The 20,142-nt window shown below is 39.6% G+C and overlaps 1 long non-coding RNA gene across 4 annotated transcripts in view; it reads left to right on the top strand.

Annotated features, from left to right (window-relative positions):
* LOC147361437 (uncharacterized) overlaps positions 1-20,142 on the top strand; it is a 257,311-nt gene that overhangs the window by 53,923 nt on the left and 183,246 nt on the right. For 3 of the 4 annotated variants that reach the window (XR_015137909.1, XR_015137910.1, XR_015137911.1), the window contains exon 2: positions 11,107-11,188. This is a non-coding gene — a long non-coding RNA (uncharacterized LOC147361437). The remainder of the gene's footprint in view (positions 1-11,106; positions 11,189-20,142) is intronic. The other variant, XR_015137912.1, reaches the window with a different exon arrangement.

The following is a 20,142-nucleotide window of genomic DNA, read 5'->3' as shown; positions in this document are numbered from 1 at the left end:
TTGAACAATCATGATACAATGGTATTGAGTAATACATAATCACAATAGTAAAAGATGTTTATCAGTTTTCACAATAAATAGCCAGACAAAATATAAAAGATAATTACAATTGCAAGCCATAATGGGAACATGATTAACTTAATAATATAAAATAATTACATACAACTTGGTGGGGGAGGTCAGACAGAGTGATGTGGAAGTGCATACATGCACATGTTCTCATCCACCATGCTGGTCTATGTCTTTTGGTTGGTGCATTTAGTCCATTTATATTTAAGGTAATTATTGATATATATAATCCTATTACCATTTTCTTGTTTTGGGTTATTTTCTGTAGGTCTTTTCCTTCTCTTGTGTTTCCTGTCTAGAGAAGTTCCTTTAGCATTTGTTGTAAAGCTGGTTTGGTTGTACAGAATTCTCTTAACTTTTGTTTGTCTGTAAAGCATTTGATTTCTCCATCAGATCTGAAGGAGAGTCTTGCTGGCTAGAGTATTCTTGGTTGTAGAGTCTTCCCTTTCATCACTTTAAATATATTGTGCCATTCCCTTCTGCCTTGCAGAGTTTCTGCTGAGAAATCAGCTGATAGCCTGATGGGAGTTCCCTTGTATGTTATTTGTCATTTTTTCTGTTGTTTCTTTTAATATTTATCTGTCCTTAATTTTTGTCACTTTGATTACTCTGTGTCTTGGTGTGTTCCTCCTTGGGTTTATCCTGCCTGGGACCCTCTGTGCTTCCTGGAGACTTGGATGACTATTTCCTTTCCCGTGTTCAGGAAATTTTCAGCTATTATTTCTTCAAATATTTTCTCAGGTCCTTTCTCTCTTCTCCTTTTAGGACCCCTATAATGCAGATGTTGGTGCATTTAATGTTGTCCCAGAAGTCTCTCAGGCTGTCTTTGTTTCTTTTCATTCTTTTTCCTATATTCTGTTCTGTGGCAGTGATTTCCACCATCTGTCCTCCAGGTCGTCTATCTGTTCTTCTGCCTCAGTTATTCTGCTATTGATTCCTTCCTCCAGTGTTCTTGCCTGGAGAATCCCAGGGACAGAGGAGCCTGGTGGGCTGCTGTCTATGGGGTTGCACAGAGTCGGACACGACTGAATCGACTTAGCAGCAGCAGCAGTGTATTATTCATCTCTGTTTGTTCTTCCAGGTCTTTGGTAAATATTTCTTGCATCTTCTCAGTCTTTGCCTCCATTCTTTACCTGAGATTCTGGATCATTTTCACTATCATTTTCTGAATTCTTTTTCTGGAAGGTTGCCTATCTCCACTCAGTCATTTTTCTGGGGTTTTATCTTGTCCCTTCATTTGGGACACAACTTTCTGTTTTTCAACATGATTAACTTTCTGTAATATGATTTTTGTTTAGCCACTGTGAAATTCTTCTTCTTGCTTCTTCTGCCTGCCCTCTGATGGATGAGGCTAAGAGGCCTATATAAGCTTCTTGATGGGAGGAACTGGCAATGGGAAAAACTGGGTCTTGCTCTGGTGGGCAGAGCCTTGCTGAGTAAAGCTTTAATCCAATTATCTGCTGATGATTGGGGTTGTACTCCATCCCTGGTATTTGTTTGGGTGGAGGAGACCTAGCCATGGGGTCTATGGGCTCTATGGCAGGGTTAATGGCAAACTCCAAGAGGATTTATGGCAAGAGGGACCTTCCAGTGCCCCCATCCCTGTGGTGAGCCTCTGCCGACCCACGCCTCCACAGAAGGCCCTCCAACACTAGCAGGTATCGTTGGTTCAGTCTCCTGTGGGGTCACTGCTCCTCTCCTCTAGGTGCGTGCAAAATTTTGTTTGTGCTCTCCAGCACTGGAGTCTCTGTTTCCCTCCGTCCTCTGGAAGTCCTATAATCAAATACCGCTGGCTCTCAAGGTCAGATACCTTGGGGGTTTCCATTCCCTTTGTTGGATCCCCAGGTTGGGAAGCCTGGCATGGGGTTCAGAACCTTCACAACAGTGTGGAAACTTCTTTGATATTATGGTTCTCCAGTCTGTGGGCCACCCACCCAGCAGGCATGGGATTTGATTTTATCATGATTGCGCCTCTCCTACCTTCTAACTGTAGCTGCTTCTTTGTCTTTGGGTGTGGGGTATCTTTTTATGGTGGGTTCCAGTGTCCTCCTCGGAGAAGGCAATGGCACCCCACTCCAGTACTCTTGCCTGGAAAGTCCCATGGACAGAGGAGCCTGGTGGGCTACAGTCCATGGGGTTGCTAAGAGTCGGACATGACTGAGCGGCTTCACTTTCACTTTTCACTTTCATGCATTGGAGAAGGAAATGGCAACCCACTCCGGTGTTCTTGCCTGGAGAATCCCAGGGACGGGGGAGCCTGGTGCGCTGCCGTCTATGGGGTCGCACAGAGTCGGACATGACTGAAGCGACTTAGCAGCAGCAGCAGTGTCCTCCTATCAACCTATCATGGTTGTTCAAAAGCTAGTTGCAATTTTGGTGCTCTCACAGGAGGAGACGAGCACATGTCCTTCTACTCCACAATGTTGAACTGGAAGCCTGTTCTTCTTCTTCTTTTTTTTTTTTTAATTTATTTTTAATTGGAGAATAATTGCTTTACAATGTTGATTTCTGCCATACATCAACATGATTCAGCCATAGGCATACATATACAAATTGATACAACCACTATGGGAAATAGTAAGGAGATTTCTTTAAAAACTGGGGATAAAACTATCGTATCACCCAGCAATCCCACTACTGGGCATATATGCAGAGAAAACCATAATTGAAAAAGACATGTGCCCAATGTTCATTGCAGCACTGTTTACAATAACCAGAACATGGGAGCAACCTAGATGTCCATCAACAGATGAATGGATAAAGTTGTGGTACATATATGCAGTGGAACATTCAGTTCAGTTCAGTCGCTCAGTTGTGTCCGACTCTTTTCCACCCCATGAATCGCAGCACGCCAGGCCTCCCTGTCCATCACCAACTCCCGGAGTTCACTCAGACTCACATCCATTGAGTCAGTGATGCCATCCAGCCATCTCATCCTCTGTCGTCCCCTTCTCCTCCTGCCCCCAATCCCTCCCAGCATCAGAGTCTTTTCCAATGAGTCAACTCTTCACATGAGGTGGCCAAAGTACTGGAGTTTCAGCTTTAGCATCATTCCTTCCAAAGAAATCCCAGGGCTGATCTCCTTCAGAATGGACTGGTTGGATCTCCTTGCAGTCCAAGGCACTCTCAAGAGTCTTCTCCAACACCACAGTTCAAAAGCATCAATTCTTCAGTGCTCAGCCTTCTTCACAGTCCAACTCTCACATCCATACATGACCACAAGAAAAACCATAACCTTGACTAGACTCAGCCTTAAAATGGAATGAATTTGAGTCTGTTCTAGTGAGGTGGATGAGTATACGTGGCACATTCTGCAATGCTGCATTCTTCAGATTATTCCCTGGCCCATAAATGTTGTTCTCCTCCTATGACATTTTACAGGGAATTATAACACAATTCCCATCATCCTCTCCTGGGAAAAGTTAATCCAGATACAATGGAATTTATCATTAGCCAACACCCTCTTTCCACAGTTCAACAAGGGAAGTGGGCATTATGTGTAATTTTTCTATGAGGGACTAATTCATGATCACCCCAGAATTTACCAAGCTAAATTAGAACCCAAAGTCTATGTAATACTAGTATCAGACTTATTTTCTCTTTTTAAAATGTACTTTTCTGTAGAATCTAAAGAAAAGGAACAAATGAACTTACAAAACACAAATGAACTTATTTATAAAACAGAGATAGTCACAGATGTAAAAAACCAACTTATAGTTATGGGTTGGGGAGGGCACTGGGATAAATTGGAAATTGGGATTAGCATATACATGCTACTGTATAAAATATATAACTAGTATGAACCTATGGTATAGCACAGGGAGATCTACTCAATACTCTTTAATGACCTATATGGGGAAAAAATCTGAAGAGTGGATATATATATAACTGATTCACTTTGCTGTACAACAGAAACTAATACAACATTGTAAATCAAGTATGCTGCTGCTGCTGCTGCTAAGTCGCTTCAGTCATGTCCGACTCTGTGCAACCCCATAGACGGCAGCCCACCAGGCTCCCCCCGTCCCTGGGATTCTCCAGGCAAGAACACTGGAGTGGGTTGCCATTTCCTTCTCCAATGCATGAAAGTGAAAAGTGAAAGTGAGGTCGCTCAGTTGTGTCCGACTCTTAGCGACCCCATGGACTGCAGCCCACCAGGCTCCTCCGTCCATGGGATTTTCCAGGCAAGAGTACTGGAGTGGGGTGCCATTGCCTTCTCCGAAATCAAGTATACTCCAATACAAATTTAAAAAACAGCAATTGAAAAAAATACTTTAGTCACCTACAAATGACCTGAAGTAAAATTGTGAAGAAAGCAAGTTTATCCTTAGGAACACCCTGTTTGCCCCTCAACTCTAGCTACCCCTCCCTCAGGGAACCAAACTCACTGTAGCCAAGAACTTTCTCCAAGGCTAACACTGCATGCCTTATCATCGCCCTCTGGTTTACCTCCTCCTAAAGAGGGTACCAGTGGGCTTGAACAACAAACAAACTCTATCGCAGAGTGAGCTAGTTTTACATCTCATATAATGATGTTTTATCGAGTCAAAGAGCACTTGCTCCCAGAAGGTCCTACAGCAGTAATTCCGTGTATAAAGTGCCATCTCCCTGGATGTTAATCAATACTGAATAGTAGGCAGAAGACTTTTATGGGCAAAAGACTTTTTGGGCTAAAGAAAATTCATCAGCTTTCCTTGGTGTAGGGATACTCAGAATCCTTACTTTGTTTTAGTACTCTGCAAATCTCTTTGAAGGGATATGATATGCGACTTTTTATTTGTGTAGCATGTCATGGGACCGTTTTCCTATGGAATACAACTGGGAACACACTGTTCCAGAGAATTGCAGTCTTTAATGAGAAGTGACAAGTATTTATTTTTGGTCAAGTAGAAAGTAGATTCCACTTATTCCATCATGAATAACTGAGACCCAAGGAAACTAAATGTCTTTAGTAAAGGGCATTACAGTCCAAAGAACAAGTTTTGAAGAAAGTAAGATTTGGATTTGAACCATGTATTAGCTGAGTGAGAGTAGCAAATTCATTAACTCTGTGCCCTTATTTTTCTTTAATCTAAAAGCAGGGGTAATAATTCCTATATGTTGAGGATATTCAGATAATTGCCTGAGACAATTCTGTAAGGACCTAGCACTGAGAACTTTAAACATATGGTCTAAAATAATTTCTAACTTCTTTTCCTTCTCCAAAGTTTTTTTCTCTACCTTTCCGGGGATTACATTTTAAATAGTTGAAAAATATAATTTTTCATGTCTTAAGATAACTTTCTTTTACATGATCATTCTAATAAGCATTCACTATTTACATAGATATATCCCTGTCCTGTTATTATGATCTATCTTAATGGGAATCATTAAGATAAAAATGACACAGACCCAGTGTTCATGCAGCAATTTGGCTTGTGTTCAGTTAAGTAAATAAATGCAGTTGTGTCCTGTGTGTGTGTGTGTGTGTATGTATATTATATATATATGATACATAATTTGCAGTCTTGCATCATCTTTCACATATGTTCTCTCACTTAGTATTCCCAAGAACCTTTTGAAATAGGTGTTACTATTTCCCCATTTGTATATATATATAAAAAAGACCCAAGGAAACTGCGCAATTTGGTCAAGGTCCCTTAGCTCATAACCTCAAGCATGAAAAAGAACCCACAACCTCTAACACAAATCCTGTGACCTTTTCACGCCATTACACAATGATTGTACTCACTACATTTCAAGTGAAAACCACTTAGACAATGCTTTTCTTTTGAAATGACCATTGGATAGGTTGGCAAAACAATGGCTTACTATCCAATATGGATGCTCAGTCACATCCAACTCTTTGTGACCCCATGGACTGTAGCCCATGGACTACAAAGGCTCCTCAGTCCATGGATTTTTCAGGCAAGAATACTGGAGCAGGTTGCCATTTCCTCCTCCAGGGGATCTTCCTGACCCAGGGATTGAATCCGTGTCTCCTGACTTACTATCAAGGAATACATATAAGAATCTCACCACTTAAGGCTGAGTTTTCAGCTACACAATGTCCTTTTTAACACCCCTGAAAAGCACATTTTGGAGGGTTTTGGGCTCTTCTGCCTCATGCTATTAAGGAACCACATGGCCTTAAGATATCATCTCAAATGAAACAGGAACAATAACTAGGCTTTGCCTTAATAATAGGAACAAATGAGATACTATTGAGAGTACTTTAGAAGGTATAAAGCCCTGTGTAAATGTACTAATTTTTAATTACTCTCTTTAATGTGGGGAGCAGTGATAATACAAAAGTAATTAGTTATTGGTTTGCAATGCATTTCATTATTTTCTTTGTTGGACAAGAATAGTATCCACCATTAATGGTCTATTCTCCCTAGATATTCACCACTGAGTGGCAGGAGAAGTGAATCTGATTCCAATCTTGATGATTTTTGAGGGCACTTCATGAATACAATTTGCTACAGAAAGAACCAATATATCCAAGCATTGATTGTGTAAATGGTGTTTCCAAAATAGGAAGCCCATTTAAAAGTAAAGCTTTTATTTACCTAAAGATATTTGTGAAAGTGAAATTGTTACTCAGTCACCTCTGACTCTTTGCGACCCCATGGATTATAGCCCGTCAAGCTCCTCAGTCCATGGAACTCTCCAGACAAGAATACTGGAGTGGGTTGTCATTCCTTTCTCCAGGGGATCTTCCCAACCTAGGGACTGAACCCAGCTCTCCTGCATTGCAGGCAGATTCTTTACAATCTGAGCTATACTTTCATAATTCACTTAAATATCTGGAAAATTAACTAGTATTGTGCTTTTTTTTTTTTTTTTTCTTGTTTGTTTATTTTCCATGGAAAGTGCTAAGGTATTTCAAAGCTTTACAGAGGACTGCACTTTTAAGGTTAGTTTTATAGTTTAAGCCCTTACAGGCAGAAGATTTTACTAAAATCCTTTTTCCTCCTGTATGATCCTCCTCTCATATGTTTGTAATATGTAATATATAGTCAAATATATGCTGAAGTGTTCTGTTAGTATGTAGAAAATTGTGATTAAAGTGATAAAACTCATTGCTGGCAGGACTTTGGGTAAACATTTAGGAATTATTCTGAAGAGCAATCTGGTAATATTTAATACATGTTAAGCACCAACTCTAGGCTCCTTGTTAAGTGATGGGGAAATTAAGTTGAATAATACATAATTTCTGCCTTTAAGAAATTCAAAGCCTGCTAGAGGAAGAACACATGTGGACAGATGAGACGGTGTGGTAGACAGCAGACAGCACCTCTGCCCAGATCCTAATTAGGCTACCCACACTCTGGTAATAAACCTCACCTCGAGGGATCCCAGGTGGTAATCTAGGACTCAGGCCAGTACATTTCCCGAGTCCTTCTCTAAGACTTTTCAAACTTAAATTTGGTTAGAAAAGCTTCTTTTCTCTCTGAATTAGATGGTAAAATGTGAGTCAAGAGCTGAGCACAGCCGTGTCCTAGGCAACATGGAGCAAAGCTGATTTAGACAAGGAAGATTTCAAAGCAAAGTAGAGATGAGGTACAGAGAAAGGGTCCTGACAAACTTAGTTTCTGGATCTAGGCATCTTATCTCCTTTGTGGTTTGGTTAGTAGAGCCAATGAATTTGCTTGGTCCAGATTTGGTTTCTGCTATTAGCCATCTGACCAATGTACATCATTGATGTTCTAATGGAAATACGAACTAAAGGACTACTCAGACCAAAAGATAGAATAATTTCACTTTTAGAAATATCAGTTCAGTTAGTTGCTCAGTTGTGTCTGACTCTTTACAACTCCATGGACTGTAGGAGGCCAGGCTTCCCTGTCCATCACCAACTCCCAGAGCTTGTTCAAACTCATGTCCATTGAGTCGGGGATGCCATCCAATCATTCAATCCTCTGTCGTCCCCTTCTCCTCCTGCCTTCAATCTTTCCCAGCATCAGGGTCTTTTCAAATGAGTCAGTTCTTCGCATCAGGTGGCCAAAGTATTGGCACTTCAGCATCAGTCCTTCCAATGAATATTCAGGACTGATCTCCTTTAGGATGGACTGATTGGGTCTCCTTGCAGTCCAAGGGACTCTGAAGAGTCTTCTCCTATACCACAGTTTGAAAACGTCAATTCTTCAGTACTCAGCTTTCTTTATGGTCCAAATCTCACATCCATACATGACTACTGGAAAAACATAGCTTTGACTAGACAGCCCTTTGTTGGCAAAATAATGTCTCTGCTTTTTAATATGCTGTCTAGGTTGCTCATAGCTTTTCTTCCAAGGAGCAAGCATCTTTTAATTTCATGGCTGCAGTCACCATCTGCAGTGATTTTGGAGGTCAAGAAATGAAGTCTGTCACTGTTTCCATTGTTTCCTCATCTATTTGCCATGAAGTGATGGGACCAGATGCCATGATCTTAGTTTTTTGAATGTTGAGTTTTAAGCCAACTTTTTCCACACTCCTCTTTCACTTTCATCAAGAGCCTCTTTAGTTCCTCTTCACTTTCTGCCACAAGGGTGTTGTCATCTGCATATCTCTGGTTGATATTTCTCCCTGCAATCTTGATTCCAGCTTGTGCTTCATCCAGCCCGGCATTTTCCATGATGTACTCTGCATGTAAGTTAAATAAGCAGGGTGACAATATATAGCCTTGCTGTACTCCTTTCCCGATTTGGAACCAGTCTGGTGTTCCATGCCAGTTCTAATTGTTGCTTCCTGACCTGCATATAGATTTCTCAGGAGGCAGGTCAAGTGGTCTGGTATTCCTGTCTCTTTCAGAATTTTCCACAGTTTGTGGTGATCCACACAGTCAAAGGCTTTGGCATAGTCAATAAAGCAGAAATAGATGTTTTTCTGGAACTCTCTTGCTTTTTCTATGATCCACCTGATGTTAGCAATTTGATCTCTGACTCCTCTGCCTTTTCTAAATCCAGCTTGAACATCTGGAAGTTCTCTGTTCATGCACCATTGAAGCCTAGCTTGGAGAATTTGAGCATTAGTTTGCTAGTGTATGAGATGAGTGCAGTTGTGCAGTAGTTTGAACATTCTGTGGCATTGCCTTTCTTTGGGATTGGAATGAAAATGGACCTTTTACAGTCCTGGAAAAATAATTGATACTCATTAAAAAGCCTCTTGATGAAAGTGAAAGTGGAGAGTGAAAAAGTTGGCTTAAAGCTCAACTTTCAGAAAACGAAGATCATGGCATCCGGTCCCATCACTTCATGGGAAATAGATGGGGAAACAGTGGAAACAGTGGCAGACTTTATTTTTCTGGGCTCCAAAATCACTGCAGATGCTGACTGCAGCCATGAAATCAAAAGATGCTTACTCCTTGGAAGGAAAGTTATGAGCAACCTAGATAGCATATTCAAAAGCAGAGACATTATTTGGCCAACAAAGGTTCGTCTAGTCAAGGCTATGGTTTTTCCTGTGGTCATGTATGGATGTGAGAGTTGGACTGTGAAGAAGGCTGAGCACCGAAGAATTGATGCTTTTGAACTGTGGTGTTGGAGAAGACTCTTGAGAGTCCCTTGGACTGCAAGGAGATCCAACCAGTCCATTCTGAAGGAGATCAGCCCTGGGATTTCTTTGGAAGGAATGATGCTAAAGCTGAAACTCCAGTACTTTGGCCACCTCATGCAAAGAGTTGACTCATTGGAAAAACCCCTGATGCTGGGAGTGATTGGGGGCAGGAGGAGAAGGGGACAACAGAGGATGAGATGGCTGGATGGCATCACTGACTCTATGGATGTGAGTCTGAGTGAACTCCGGGAGTTGGTGATGGACAGGGAGGCCTGGCGTGCTGCAACTCATGGGGTCTTAAAGAGTCGGACACGACTGAGCAACTGATCTGATCTGATCTGATTCTCATTACTGGTAACCCCAAATTCAAGTATTTACTTGAATTATTTTCCTGGTGATTCATAGATATGCGAATTGGAATGAAAAATTTTTGTCTTCTACGGAGGAGCCTGGTGGGCTGCAGTCCATGGGGTTGCTAAGAATCAGACATGACTGAGCGACTTCACTTTCCCTTTTCACTTTCATGCATTGGAGAAGGAAATGGCAACCCACTCCAGTGTTCTTGCCTGGAGAATCCCAGAGACGGCGGAGCCTGGTGGGCTGCCGTCTGTGGGGTTGCACAGAGTCGGACATGACTGAAGCGACTTAGCAGCAGCAGCAGCAGCATACTGTAAACAAGTGATCTTTTTACTACAAGTGTTTCTTTTCTTTTGTATTTTTGTGGGCTTTATGTTGGTGATTTTGGTGTTTAAAATGGTACCCAACCACAGTGCTGAAGTGTAGTCAAAAGTTCCTAAGTGTGAGACTGCTGTGATGTGCCTTACAGAGAAAATGCCTGTATTAGATAAGCTTCACCTAGTCAGGAGTTTTAGTGCTGCTGGCTGTGAGTTCATTCCTAATGAATCAACAATACATATTAAAGTATTTAATTTTAAACATAAGTGTACATGAAACAAGGTCATGCATGGATCAGTTGACAAAAATGTGACTAGCGGTTCACTAACTCTGTGTGTCTCTGAGGGCAGTAGCTCAGTATTTACTATTTCAGTGTTCACAGCAACATTATAGAATGTTAACTTGTGCTAACTTTAGGAAATAGTCACCTCCATTTAAAAAAATCATATTTACTAATGTTTTCATAGAAGCTCCATTCATATTATTGAACAGCTGGAGAAATGAACAGTAGTTATACTAGGTAGTTATTGTAAATTACAGTTATGTGGCTATGTCCTTACATAAGAGTGTATTTATAAAATGAGTAATGTAGAATTGTTGGGACAGAATTCATTGGCCTAAGCAACTTCCGCATCTTACATTTCTGTCTGATTAATTAGCCTGGCATGTAGTAAATATGGCAAAGAATGCTTACCCAGTAGACACTGCCTGGGAACCTATGGGACATAGTTCTGACCAGTGAAGTCTATAAGCAAGTCTCTTGGGTAAAGATTCATGGAAAGCTCTTAAAAAAAAAAAAATTCACTAGCATCCATAGTTTGCCTGTTTTCCTTTTTCTTTCAGTTTAGAACTTGGATGGTGTTTATTGGTGCAGGAGCCATTTTTCAGCCTAAGTATGTTTCTTCAGGAGAGAAGAGTATTCATGGTAAGTACTATGCCTGTCCAACAAAGATAATCAGGAAATTATTGCACACCAGTTGCTAATTGCTTTTGTGTTGTCACCGTTTCCCACACTAAAGAATATAACTAGAAATTAGTACATTCATAGAGCATTTTCTATCTGCAAAAATATTCCAGATAGTAACTCATATGTTGTTATTATCAAGGAAAAGCCTAGTTATTGTTTCTGTTTTATTTGAGATAGTATCTTAAGACCATACGATTACTTAATAGCCTAAGGCAGAGGAGCCACAAACCCTCCAAAATGTACTTTTCAAGGACTTTTAAAAGGACACTCTGTAGCTGAAACTATGTTATCCTTAATCCCCTGGAATATGAATATTATATGTTCTCTCTGAAGCTGTACAGTATAGTAATGACATTCAGATAATAGGTGAGTTCATAGAGGAGGAAACAGACGGCCAAAGAACATATAAAATGGTGCTTAATTTCACTAGCAATCAGGTAAATGCAAATTGAAACCACAATGAGCTATTTTACACAAATAAAATAGGAAAACAATAGTTTGACCTCACTTAATGCTGGGGAGAATACAGACAAATAAAAACTATCACATTTTTCTAGTAGAAGAAAGATGCACCCATTTGGGAGAGCTATTTGGCAACGTGTGTTATCATTGAAGATGCTTATATTCCTCAAGTCAGCAGTTCTGCCCCTAAACATATACCCTAGAACTAAGCAAATAGAAGAATATTTATAGGAGTGTTTTTGGTGATGCCAAAAATATGGAAACAACCTGTGTACCCACTGAGAGGAGAGGAGATGAATAAATTTTGTAATATATGCAGAAGACGGAATATTCTATAGCAGTAAAACTAAACCAGCGGTACCCATTTTGTGTGTGTGGGTACATGCCAAGTCGCTTCAGTCATGTCGGACTCTTTGCCACCATATGGACTGTAGCCCACCAGGCTCCTCTGTCCATGGTATTCTCCAGGCAAGAATACTGGAGTGGGTTGCCATGCCCTCCTCCAGGGGTGTACACATTATAAAGATGGCTAAATCTCAAAAGCAGAGTACTGAGTGAAAAAGTATTGTATAGTCTTTATATTGCCTTCATATTCATAGCTATATGAAAGAATATACCTGCAAAAGAATTCTAGATAGAGAGTGAAACAAAAACAACGTGAATGAGAATGAGCATTACTGAATTAAGCATTTGTATGGTTACTTCTGTGGTCAGACATGAAAGGCAGCACAAGGGGCTTCATTTCTGTCCGTGATTATTATTATTATTTTTTAAGAATGATCTGAAGCAGCTAGGGCAGAGGGTTGGGATATCAATGGGGCTAAATAATTGAATATAGGCATTTGTTTCATTGTTTCTTACACTTGCCTAAATGCTGCAAATATTTTCATACTTTAAATATAGATGGAAAATTACTGCTGTTAGCTTGGATTTGAAAGTATTCTCCAGGTGCCTAGATGACTAAGGGAACCCGCGTCATGGGTACTAAAGTAATAATGTGGGTAGAGGAGGCCGCTCTCACACAGCAGGGGTTCCAACTGTGCCTCTGGTTTCTGCTGAGCTGCAGTGATGAGTAAGAAAGAGAAGCATGGCATAGAAAAAGTAAGCTTTCAAGTTCATATCAAATGGAATAGTCTTCTAAAATTTACAAAGTACATTCACTCTATTTTTTCTCTTCTGTAAGTTAGCACCATTTCCCTTTTGCCAAAAAGCAATGTAATCAGGTAGGAAATACTTATTTATATTTTATAACACTTTAGAGAGATTAGGAAGAACCATATAAATGTCCTCAAATAAACTGTTCACAATTTAACAGACTTTTAATATATGTGTGTATACACACACACACATATTGTGTGCATATATATACACACACACACATACACACATATAGAGTTATACAGATAGATGCTTTGCTTGGAAAATACATTCATCTTTTAATTTATATCCAAGGAAGGAGTGTACATTTCAGTGAGGTATATAACAAAGTAATTTCAGGCAAGAGATACTGGGGAAACGTGAACTACAGCATCTACTACCACCTTGTTTTGTTTTGTCTGATTATGCAGATGCTGAAAAAAACACACCCATGCAGTAAAGCTGCTAATTTTGAGGCTTATATAACATCATCTCAGAGGATTTTAAAGTTAGTGAGCAAGAGCGTTTAGAAAAGCCCATGTAGGAGGAACATCTTCCCAACTGTGGGATTCCCAATAAGTCCCTCCCTCCATGTGTTGGGAGTTTACAAGTGACCTCCAAATTTCTACACATGTACTTTGAACAATGGAACCTCAAGCCAGCCCCAAAGATCTTTTACATTAGGACAGAATATATTCTACATGATGCGTTTCCATCTGCCCTCTGGAGGTAATGTGGCAGGTGAGAATCTAATAAACAATCAACACTATTATCAGTTAATTTGACTTTGAAATGACTTTTTTTGTATCTGGAGATAGAAAATAACTACAAATTTCACAGAATAGAGACTGTAGCATGCATGGCACAGTCTTTCAGGAAATTTAATTAGTTTCAAGGACGGCGATCCTTGTTGGTTTAGCTACTTTTTCAAGGACCACAGGAAAGAATTTAACTTTAGAATACCTGAGAGTTATATAAAAATACCTTACCTGAGAGTTATATAAAAAAAGGACTTTAATTAATACTGGGAAAAAGAAGATAGCAATCACCAAAACAATAATTGCATTTGGAAGCCAGAATTCTCCATGCAGCCAAAATCCTAGTCTATTGTTCTTTTTGCATCACCTTATGGACTGAGGGGAATAAATATCTTTTCTAGGACTTTATCTGTGGGCAATGTCTAGCATCACCTGACAGCCCATGGGCAATTCTTTTGTACATATAACATCATTAACTTTTTCTTGTCCTCTATAATCATATTGAAAGATACTGTGCTTACCTCATAGTACCAAGATTAGAGTGAGAGCTTCAGGACAATACAGGCACTTAAGAGCTATGATTATGGAGTCATGCAGGGAACTAGCATTTTGCAAAGAGTAAAAGGACAGAGTAAAATCTCCTGAAAAATAGTGGGATTAACGACTTGTCTCTTAAGCAAATGTTGAGTAAGGGTTTGCTGCTGCTGCTGCTAAGTCGCCTCAGTCGTGTCCGACTCTGTGCGACCCCATAGACGGCAGCCCACCAAGCTCCCCCGTTCCTGGGATTCTCCAGGCAAGAACACTGGAGTGGGTTGCCATTTCCTTCTCCAATGCATGAAAGTGAAAAGTGAAAGTGAAGTCGCTCAGTCGTGTCCGACTCTTAGCGACCCCATGGACTGCAGCCTACCAGGTTCCTCCGTCCATGGAATTTTCCAGGCGAGAGTCCTGGAGTGGGGTGCCATTGCCTTCTCCAGAGTAAGGGTTTGAGCTAAATCTAAACATTTCTCCCAGTCAGCTTCTTGTTCTTGTGCTACCTGTATCTCTAGAATGGTGCCTGGAAACAAAAGAATTGTTGAGTGACTAGATAAATAAATTAAAGAAATATGGGTATAAATTACAGGATCCTGATACAATAAAGCAACATGATGACACAAGTTAAGCTCTTTTCCCTCCTGCTTTGCCCTCTGTGCTTAATCCCTGGCAACGATTGGTTTGTTTTGTATTTCTAAAATTTTGGCATTTCAAGAATATTATATAAATGAAATCATGCAGTTATATCTTTTATGATTGACTTTTTTCGCCCAGCCTAATTCTCTGAAGATTCATTCAACTTGTGTACATCAACAGCTAGTTCCCTTTTTCATTGCTGAGTAGCATTACATGGTGTGTAAATACCACAGGTTGTGTGAGCACCACTCATTTGAAGAGCATCTGGATTGTTTCCAGCTTTTGGTCATTATGACCACACGTGCTGTGAACGTTTGTGTGTACATGGACTTTTGTGTCTGCATGGTTTTCGTGTCTCTGAGACAAGTGCCCATGAGTGCAACTGCTTGGTGGTATAGTAATTACAATGTTTAGCTTCTTAAGAAATTATCACACTATGTTCTAGAGTGGCTTCACCATTTAATACTCCCACCAGTAATGCATGAATGATCAAATTTCTTTACATGCTGCTGCTAAGTCACTTCAGTCGTGTCCGACTCTGTGTGACCCCATAGACGGCAGCCCACCAGGCTCCCCATCCCTGGGATTCTCCAGGCAAGAACACTGGAGTGGGTTGCCATTTCCGTCTCCAATGCATGAAAGTGAAAAGTGAAAGTGAAGTCGCTCAGTCGTGTCTGACTCTTAGCGGCCCCATGGACTGCAACCTACCAGGCTCCTCCGTCCATGGGATTTTCCAGGCAAGAGTACTGGAGTGGTACTCCCCAGCATTTTGTGCTGTCACTATTTTTTAAATTTTATCCATTGAGATAGGTTGTGATACCTCGCCGCAATTTCAGTTTGATTTCCCTAATGTCTAATAGGGCTTCCCTGGTGGGTCAGAGGTTAAAGTGTCTGCCTGCAGTGTGGGAGACCTGGGTTCAATCCCTGGGTCGGGAAGATCCCCTGGAGAAGGAAATGGCAACCCACTCCAGTATTCTTACTGGAGAATCCCATGGACGGAGGAGCCTGGTGGGCTACAGTCCACGGGGTGGCAAAGAATCGGACATGAACACAGTTTCATGTGTTTACTGGCCATCTCTATGTCTTCTTCTGTTCAATGTTTCTTCATGTCTTTTCTCTACTTTCTGATTGTTTTATTATTGTGGAGTTTTGAAAGTTCTTTATATAGTCTAGATACTAATTCTTTCTTTGATACGTGCTTTATAAATATTTCCTCCTGTGTGTTTCTCTTTTCATACTCTTATTGAGTTTTTCTCAAAGTTTTTAATTTTGATGATGTTAACTTTATAGATTATGCTTTAGAGGTCAATCTGAGAACTCTTTCCTCAACCCTGTATTCTGATGAATTTCTCGTATAACTTTTTCTAATTTTTGCCTAGTTTTGTTTTACATTTAAGTTAAAAATCTATTTTGAATTTTTTGTGAAGTGTAAAGTGTAGGTCAAGGTTCATTTTTCAACAAATAGTTCTGAAGCAATTGGATATCTATGAGAAAAAAAAAAGACTACCCCTTCTCCACTTGTGTAATTTATTTAAAAAGTGGACATATTTGGATATATACCTGAGCTCTCCATTCCATTCCATTAATCTGTGTGTCTATTCTTTTGCCATTACACCCAATTTCAATACATAAGGAAACAATCTCATGAAAAGTTGAGTGATCATCTTTTTTGTTAATTATGACATCTCTTTAGTTTCTGTTCCATTTCTATATATGACCCTTTCCTCCTGGTTACAGGTGGTATTGGTCTACTTTATTCATGCCTATTAATTTTTATAGATATTGAATGCATTGTGAACTTTACATTGTTGCCTAGATTTTATTGCATTCTATTAAATATTTGTTGGATATCATTCTGGAATGTAGTTAAATGACTTGTTACCTGTTTGATCATTTCAAGACTTACTTTTGAGTTCTGTTTGGATGTATCCAGAGCAGCATTTGATCTGTGTCGAATTTAATCGAACTACTGAATCAATACCCTTCTCAGGAAGGGTACGTGAGGCACTGTGTCCTAGAAGGGGTTTCCATTCCTGCTGGTTGGACTTTGAACCAGCATTATGTAAACCCCAGGATTACATTGCCTGTTTGACACCACTGGCTTTTTCCTTATGTTTATTTTTTGGTAGATTTCTCCCCCACACATGCAGATTAGAATGTAGCAAAAGATTCAAGATTACGTCTCTGCAGCTCTTTGGAGCTCTTCTTGGCGTACATTCATCCTCTCCCTATTTTGCCCACCCCCACCCCCCAAAGTATAACCATCTAAATCTCCTTGAACTTCAAACTCTGTATAATTGCTTCTGGAAATTACCAGGTAATTTGATTTCCCATCCCTGTGTTATGACCTGAAACCCTTCCCAGTCCTTAAACTGGAGAAATTATAAGACTTATCTCATTTGGTTCCCATCTTTGAGGGATTACTATCTTAGGATACTCATAGTGTAATGTCTGAATTTTACTATTTAATATGTTCCATCCAATTTTTGAGTTGTACAAAGTAGGAAGGTGAGTTTGGTCCCTGTTACTCCATCCTGGACACAAGTAGAAGTCTTCTTTCCATTACAAAAATTATAAAAATCTAATTCTGTTTTCTAATTTGAGGCAGTACTTTCACCTGCATTCAGTTTCATAGTATTTGAAATTTCTCAATGTTCTTATTTCCCATTTTACCTATCAGTGTTTTTCTGTTTAAATTCTCCTTTGTCTGATATCTGAGAACTCTACCATCTTTCTTCTTCTTTTGCCATTTGCTAGGAAATGTTTGCTATCCTTTTATTTTCAAATTTCCTGCATAATTGCATCTTTCAAAATCATCGTGGTAGCTAAATTTTTAATATAATCAGGTAGTACATATTTTAATAGGTGAATTTAATGCATCTATATTTGTGTAACAAACTACTTTGCCAATTTACATCATATATTTTATGCTTTCTCTTTATCACCTTTATTATTAATATAATTATATAAAATCCTGGGTCTTGGATCAGATTGCATCTGTATCTTGTGCCCAAAACTTCTGAGTTGCTTTAATCAATTTACTTAGCTCTCTAAGTGTCATTTTTCTCCTGTATCAAATGGGAATAAAATTATGCTTTATTCCACAGGGTTTCTATGAGAATTATTTGAGATATCGCACACAAAACATTTAGCTGTGTTCTTGGCACGTAATTGGCTCTTAAAAGTATTCATTGCTGTTTTAATTGTTCCTGTTTTCCCTTGAGATGGACGTGGGCCTTCTCAGCCTGAAGAGAGCTGGTAGCTTTAGAGCTATAGTTCTGTGTTGGCTAACTGAGGTTGCCCTGTACACACATTATTAAAATTATTTCCAGTTATGGATAGTTTAGCTCTTCATAGAATTACTATAGTTGTGGCAAATGTTGGGCAATATGACCCTGCTCTGGTAGGTATTGCCTTAATGATACCAGTAATGGCTTGTTTTTACAAAGCCCTCTCCATCTAACAAGGAGAAAGCACTAAAGACATTATCACATAATGATTTTGAGATGTTGCTAGGCTACAAGTACTATACTAGTGTTTCTGTTTTGCACAGAGATTCTAAGTAGCTTGCTTATATTCACTTAGAAAGATAACAGAACAAGGAAAAACACATTCTAAGGGCCTCTGAAATTCTACCTGGAGATTTGGGGCCCCAAAACAAGTCACTCTGGAGCAGTCAATGTCACAGACGCTCTGTACAATTTAAGATAATTCAATCAAAATCACTTGGCAGCATGAAATCTGACAGTATGACATCACTGATTAAATATGGAATACATCCAGCCTGAACCTGATTCAGTAATTCTAACAATCAATCCTTAGGTTCATAGGACCCAATACATTTGACAACTGAGAGGGATAATTAGTGAGGAAATTCGCATTTTCAGCCTACTTGATTTTCAACCAGTTTGACAAATAATAAGTGCCAGACACTAGGCTGCACAGCATTGGAGGGAATAGAGTTCTTAGGGACTTGGAGTCATCTAGGAAATGAAGATGGGATTGTATATAGAAATGAAGATTAGATGTTGATGTAGATATCAATGTATACAAATGAAACTGTCATAAAGAGAAAAGTACATCAGATAACAAGTCAGGGAAATGTTCATTTTGACTGGGGATCTGGGAAAACCTTGTGGAAAAGAAATGCTTTAAGATCTTAAAGAAGTGGCAGATTGGAAATTGCAGCACATGTCTGCCATAAGAAAAGAAAACCCCATGTAAGCAGGTGAAAGGGTCCTTGAAAGCCTTTGTTAACATTCCGAAAATGGGCAATTATATCTTATCTGTTCTCCAGAGCTGGTGGGGACCTCAGTTTTATTTTATCACAAACTTTGATTCCTATTAACTACTTGGAAGGAGAACAAAAGAGAGAAATGGGGAACATGGGAATGAAGGATCTGTTTCAATTTTTTTTCAAGCTTCTTTCAGAGACAGAAATATAAACCATAAGCTAAATATGTCTGAAATACCTATATATCAGCCCCTTAGGTGGTTTCTTTCAGAAACTAAATTTGTGTGTAAATCTAGTGATATCTCTTTATTCTCTTGTTTAATTCAGCATTTAGTAGCAGTGAAGTTTGTACCAATGATCTCAGTGAGGCATTGGAATTCTGCTGAATTCTAATTGCCATCCACTGTTCACCTAGTTGGCTTGGGGAACAGCTCATCAAGGGTACTTTGGTCTATTTTCCTACTACCTGGGTTGGGAAGAAGTCACAAGAGGTTTGTCTCAAGTGGTTTCAAGATAAGTTAGACGTCTACACCCTCTGGCTAGACTGTCAAGAGTCCATGGAGGCCTTAATGAGATGCATCACATATACAGTCCAGGTGGTTTCAGTAACGCAGTAAATCTTAAGGCTGTGTTCTTGAAATGTCTTCTACTGTGGGAACAGTGGGCAGAATGTACATTCCAAGGGAAAGGAAGGGGGTGAGAAGCCTCTGGTTTCTGAGGTCCAGTTTGTTGGTCAACTGGTGGTCACATTCTCTCATGGACTCCCTCCAAAACTCGTCTTGGCCTATTTTTTCATGATTGTGTGAAAATGTCTCTATAGTTCATTTTGTTTAAACCAGGATCCCTGTGTTGCCATTGATTGATACATCTCAAAACTCTTTTCATCATGTCATTTATTGGTGGAAAGAACCAGATATTTTACCTTATTGAATATTTAAAATTCTGAATTTGACTCTCTACATCCTGTAGTGTCTTTTAACATCACCTACCTGGCACATATATGAAGATACTAGCTTAAATTCAGACTTTTTCTTTAATGGGCAAGAACCTTTCATTGGTGGAAATGTCTGTTTCCCATCGCATCACAGAAAGAGGTCCATGATGTCTGGTCTTTTAGTAATGACATTGCAGTGGTCTCAGCTGATGCCAGTCTA

The sequence above is a fragment of the Bos grunniens genome, chromosome 12, assembly GCF_055505025.1.
Source record: "Bos grunniens cultivar Pamir isolate PY7600 chromosome 12, Bosgru_T2T1.0, whole genome shotgun sequence".
NCBI classification, from domain to species: domain Eukaryota; kingdom Metazoa; phylum Chordata; class Mammalia; order Artiodactyla; family Bovidae; genus Bos; species Bos grunniens.
This window is presented reverse-complemented; position numbering and strand designations above follow the sequence as displayed.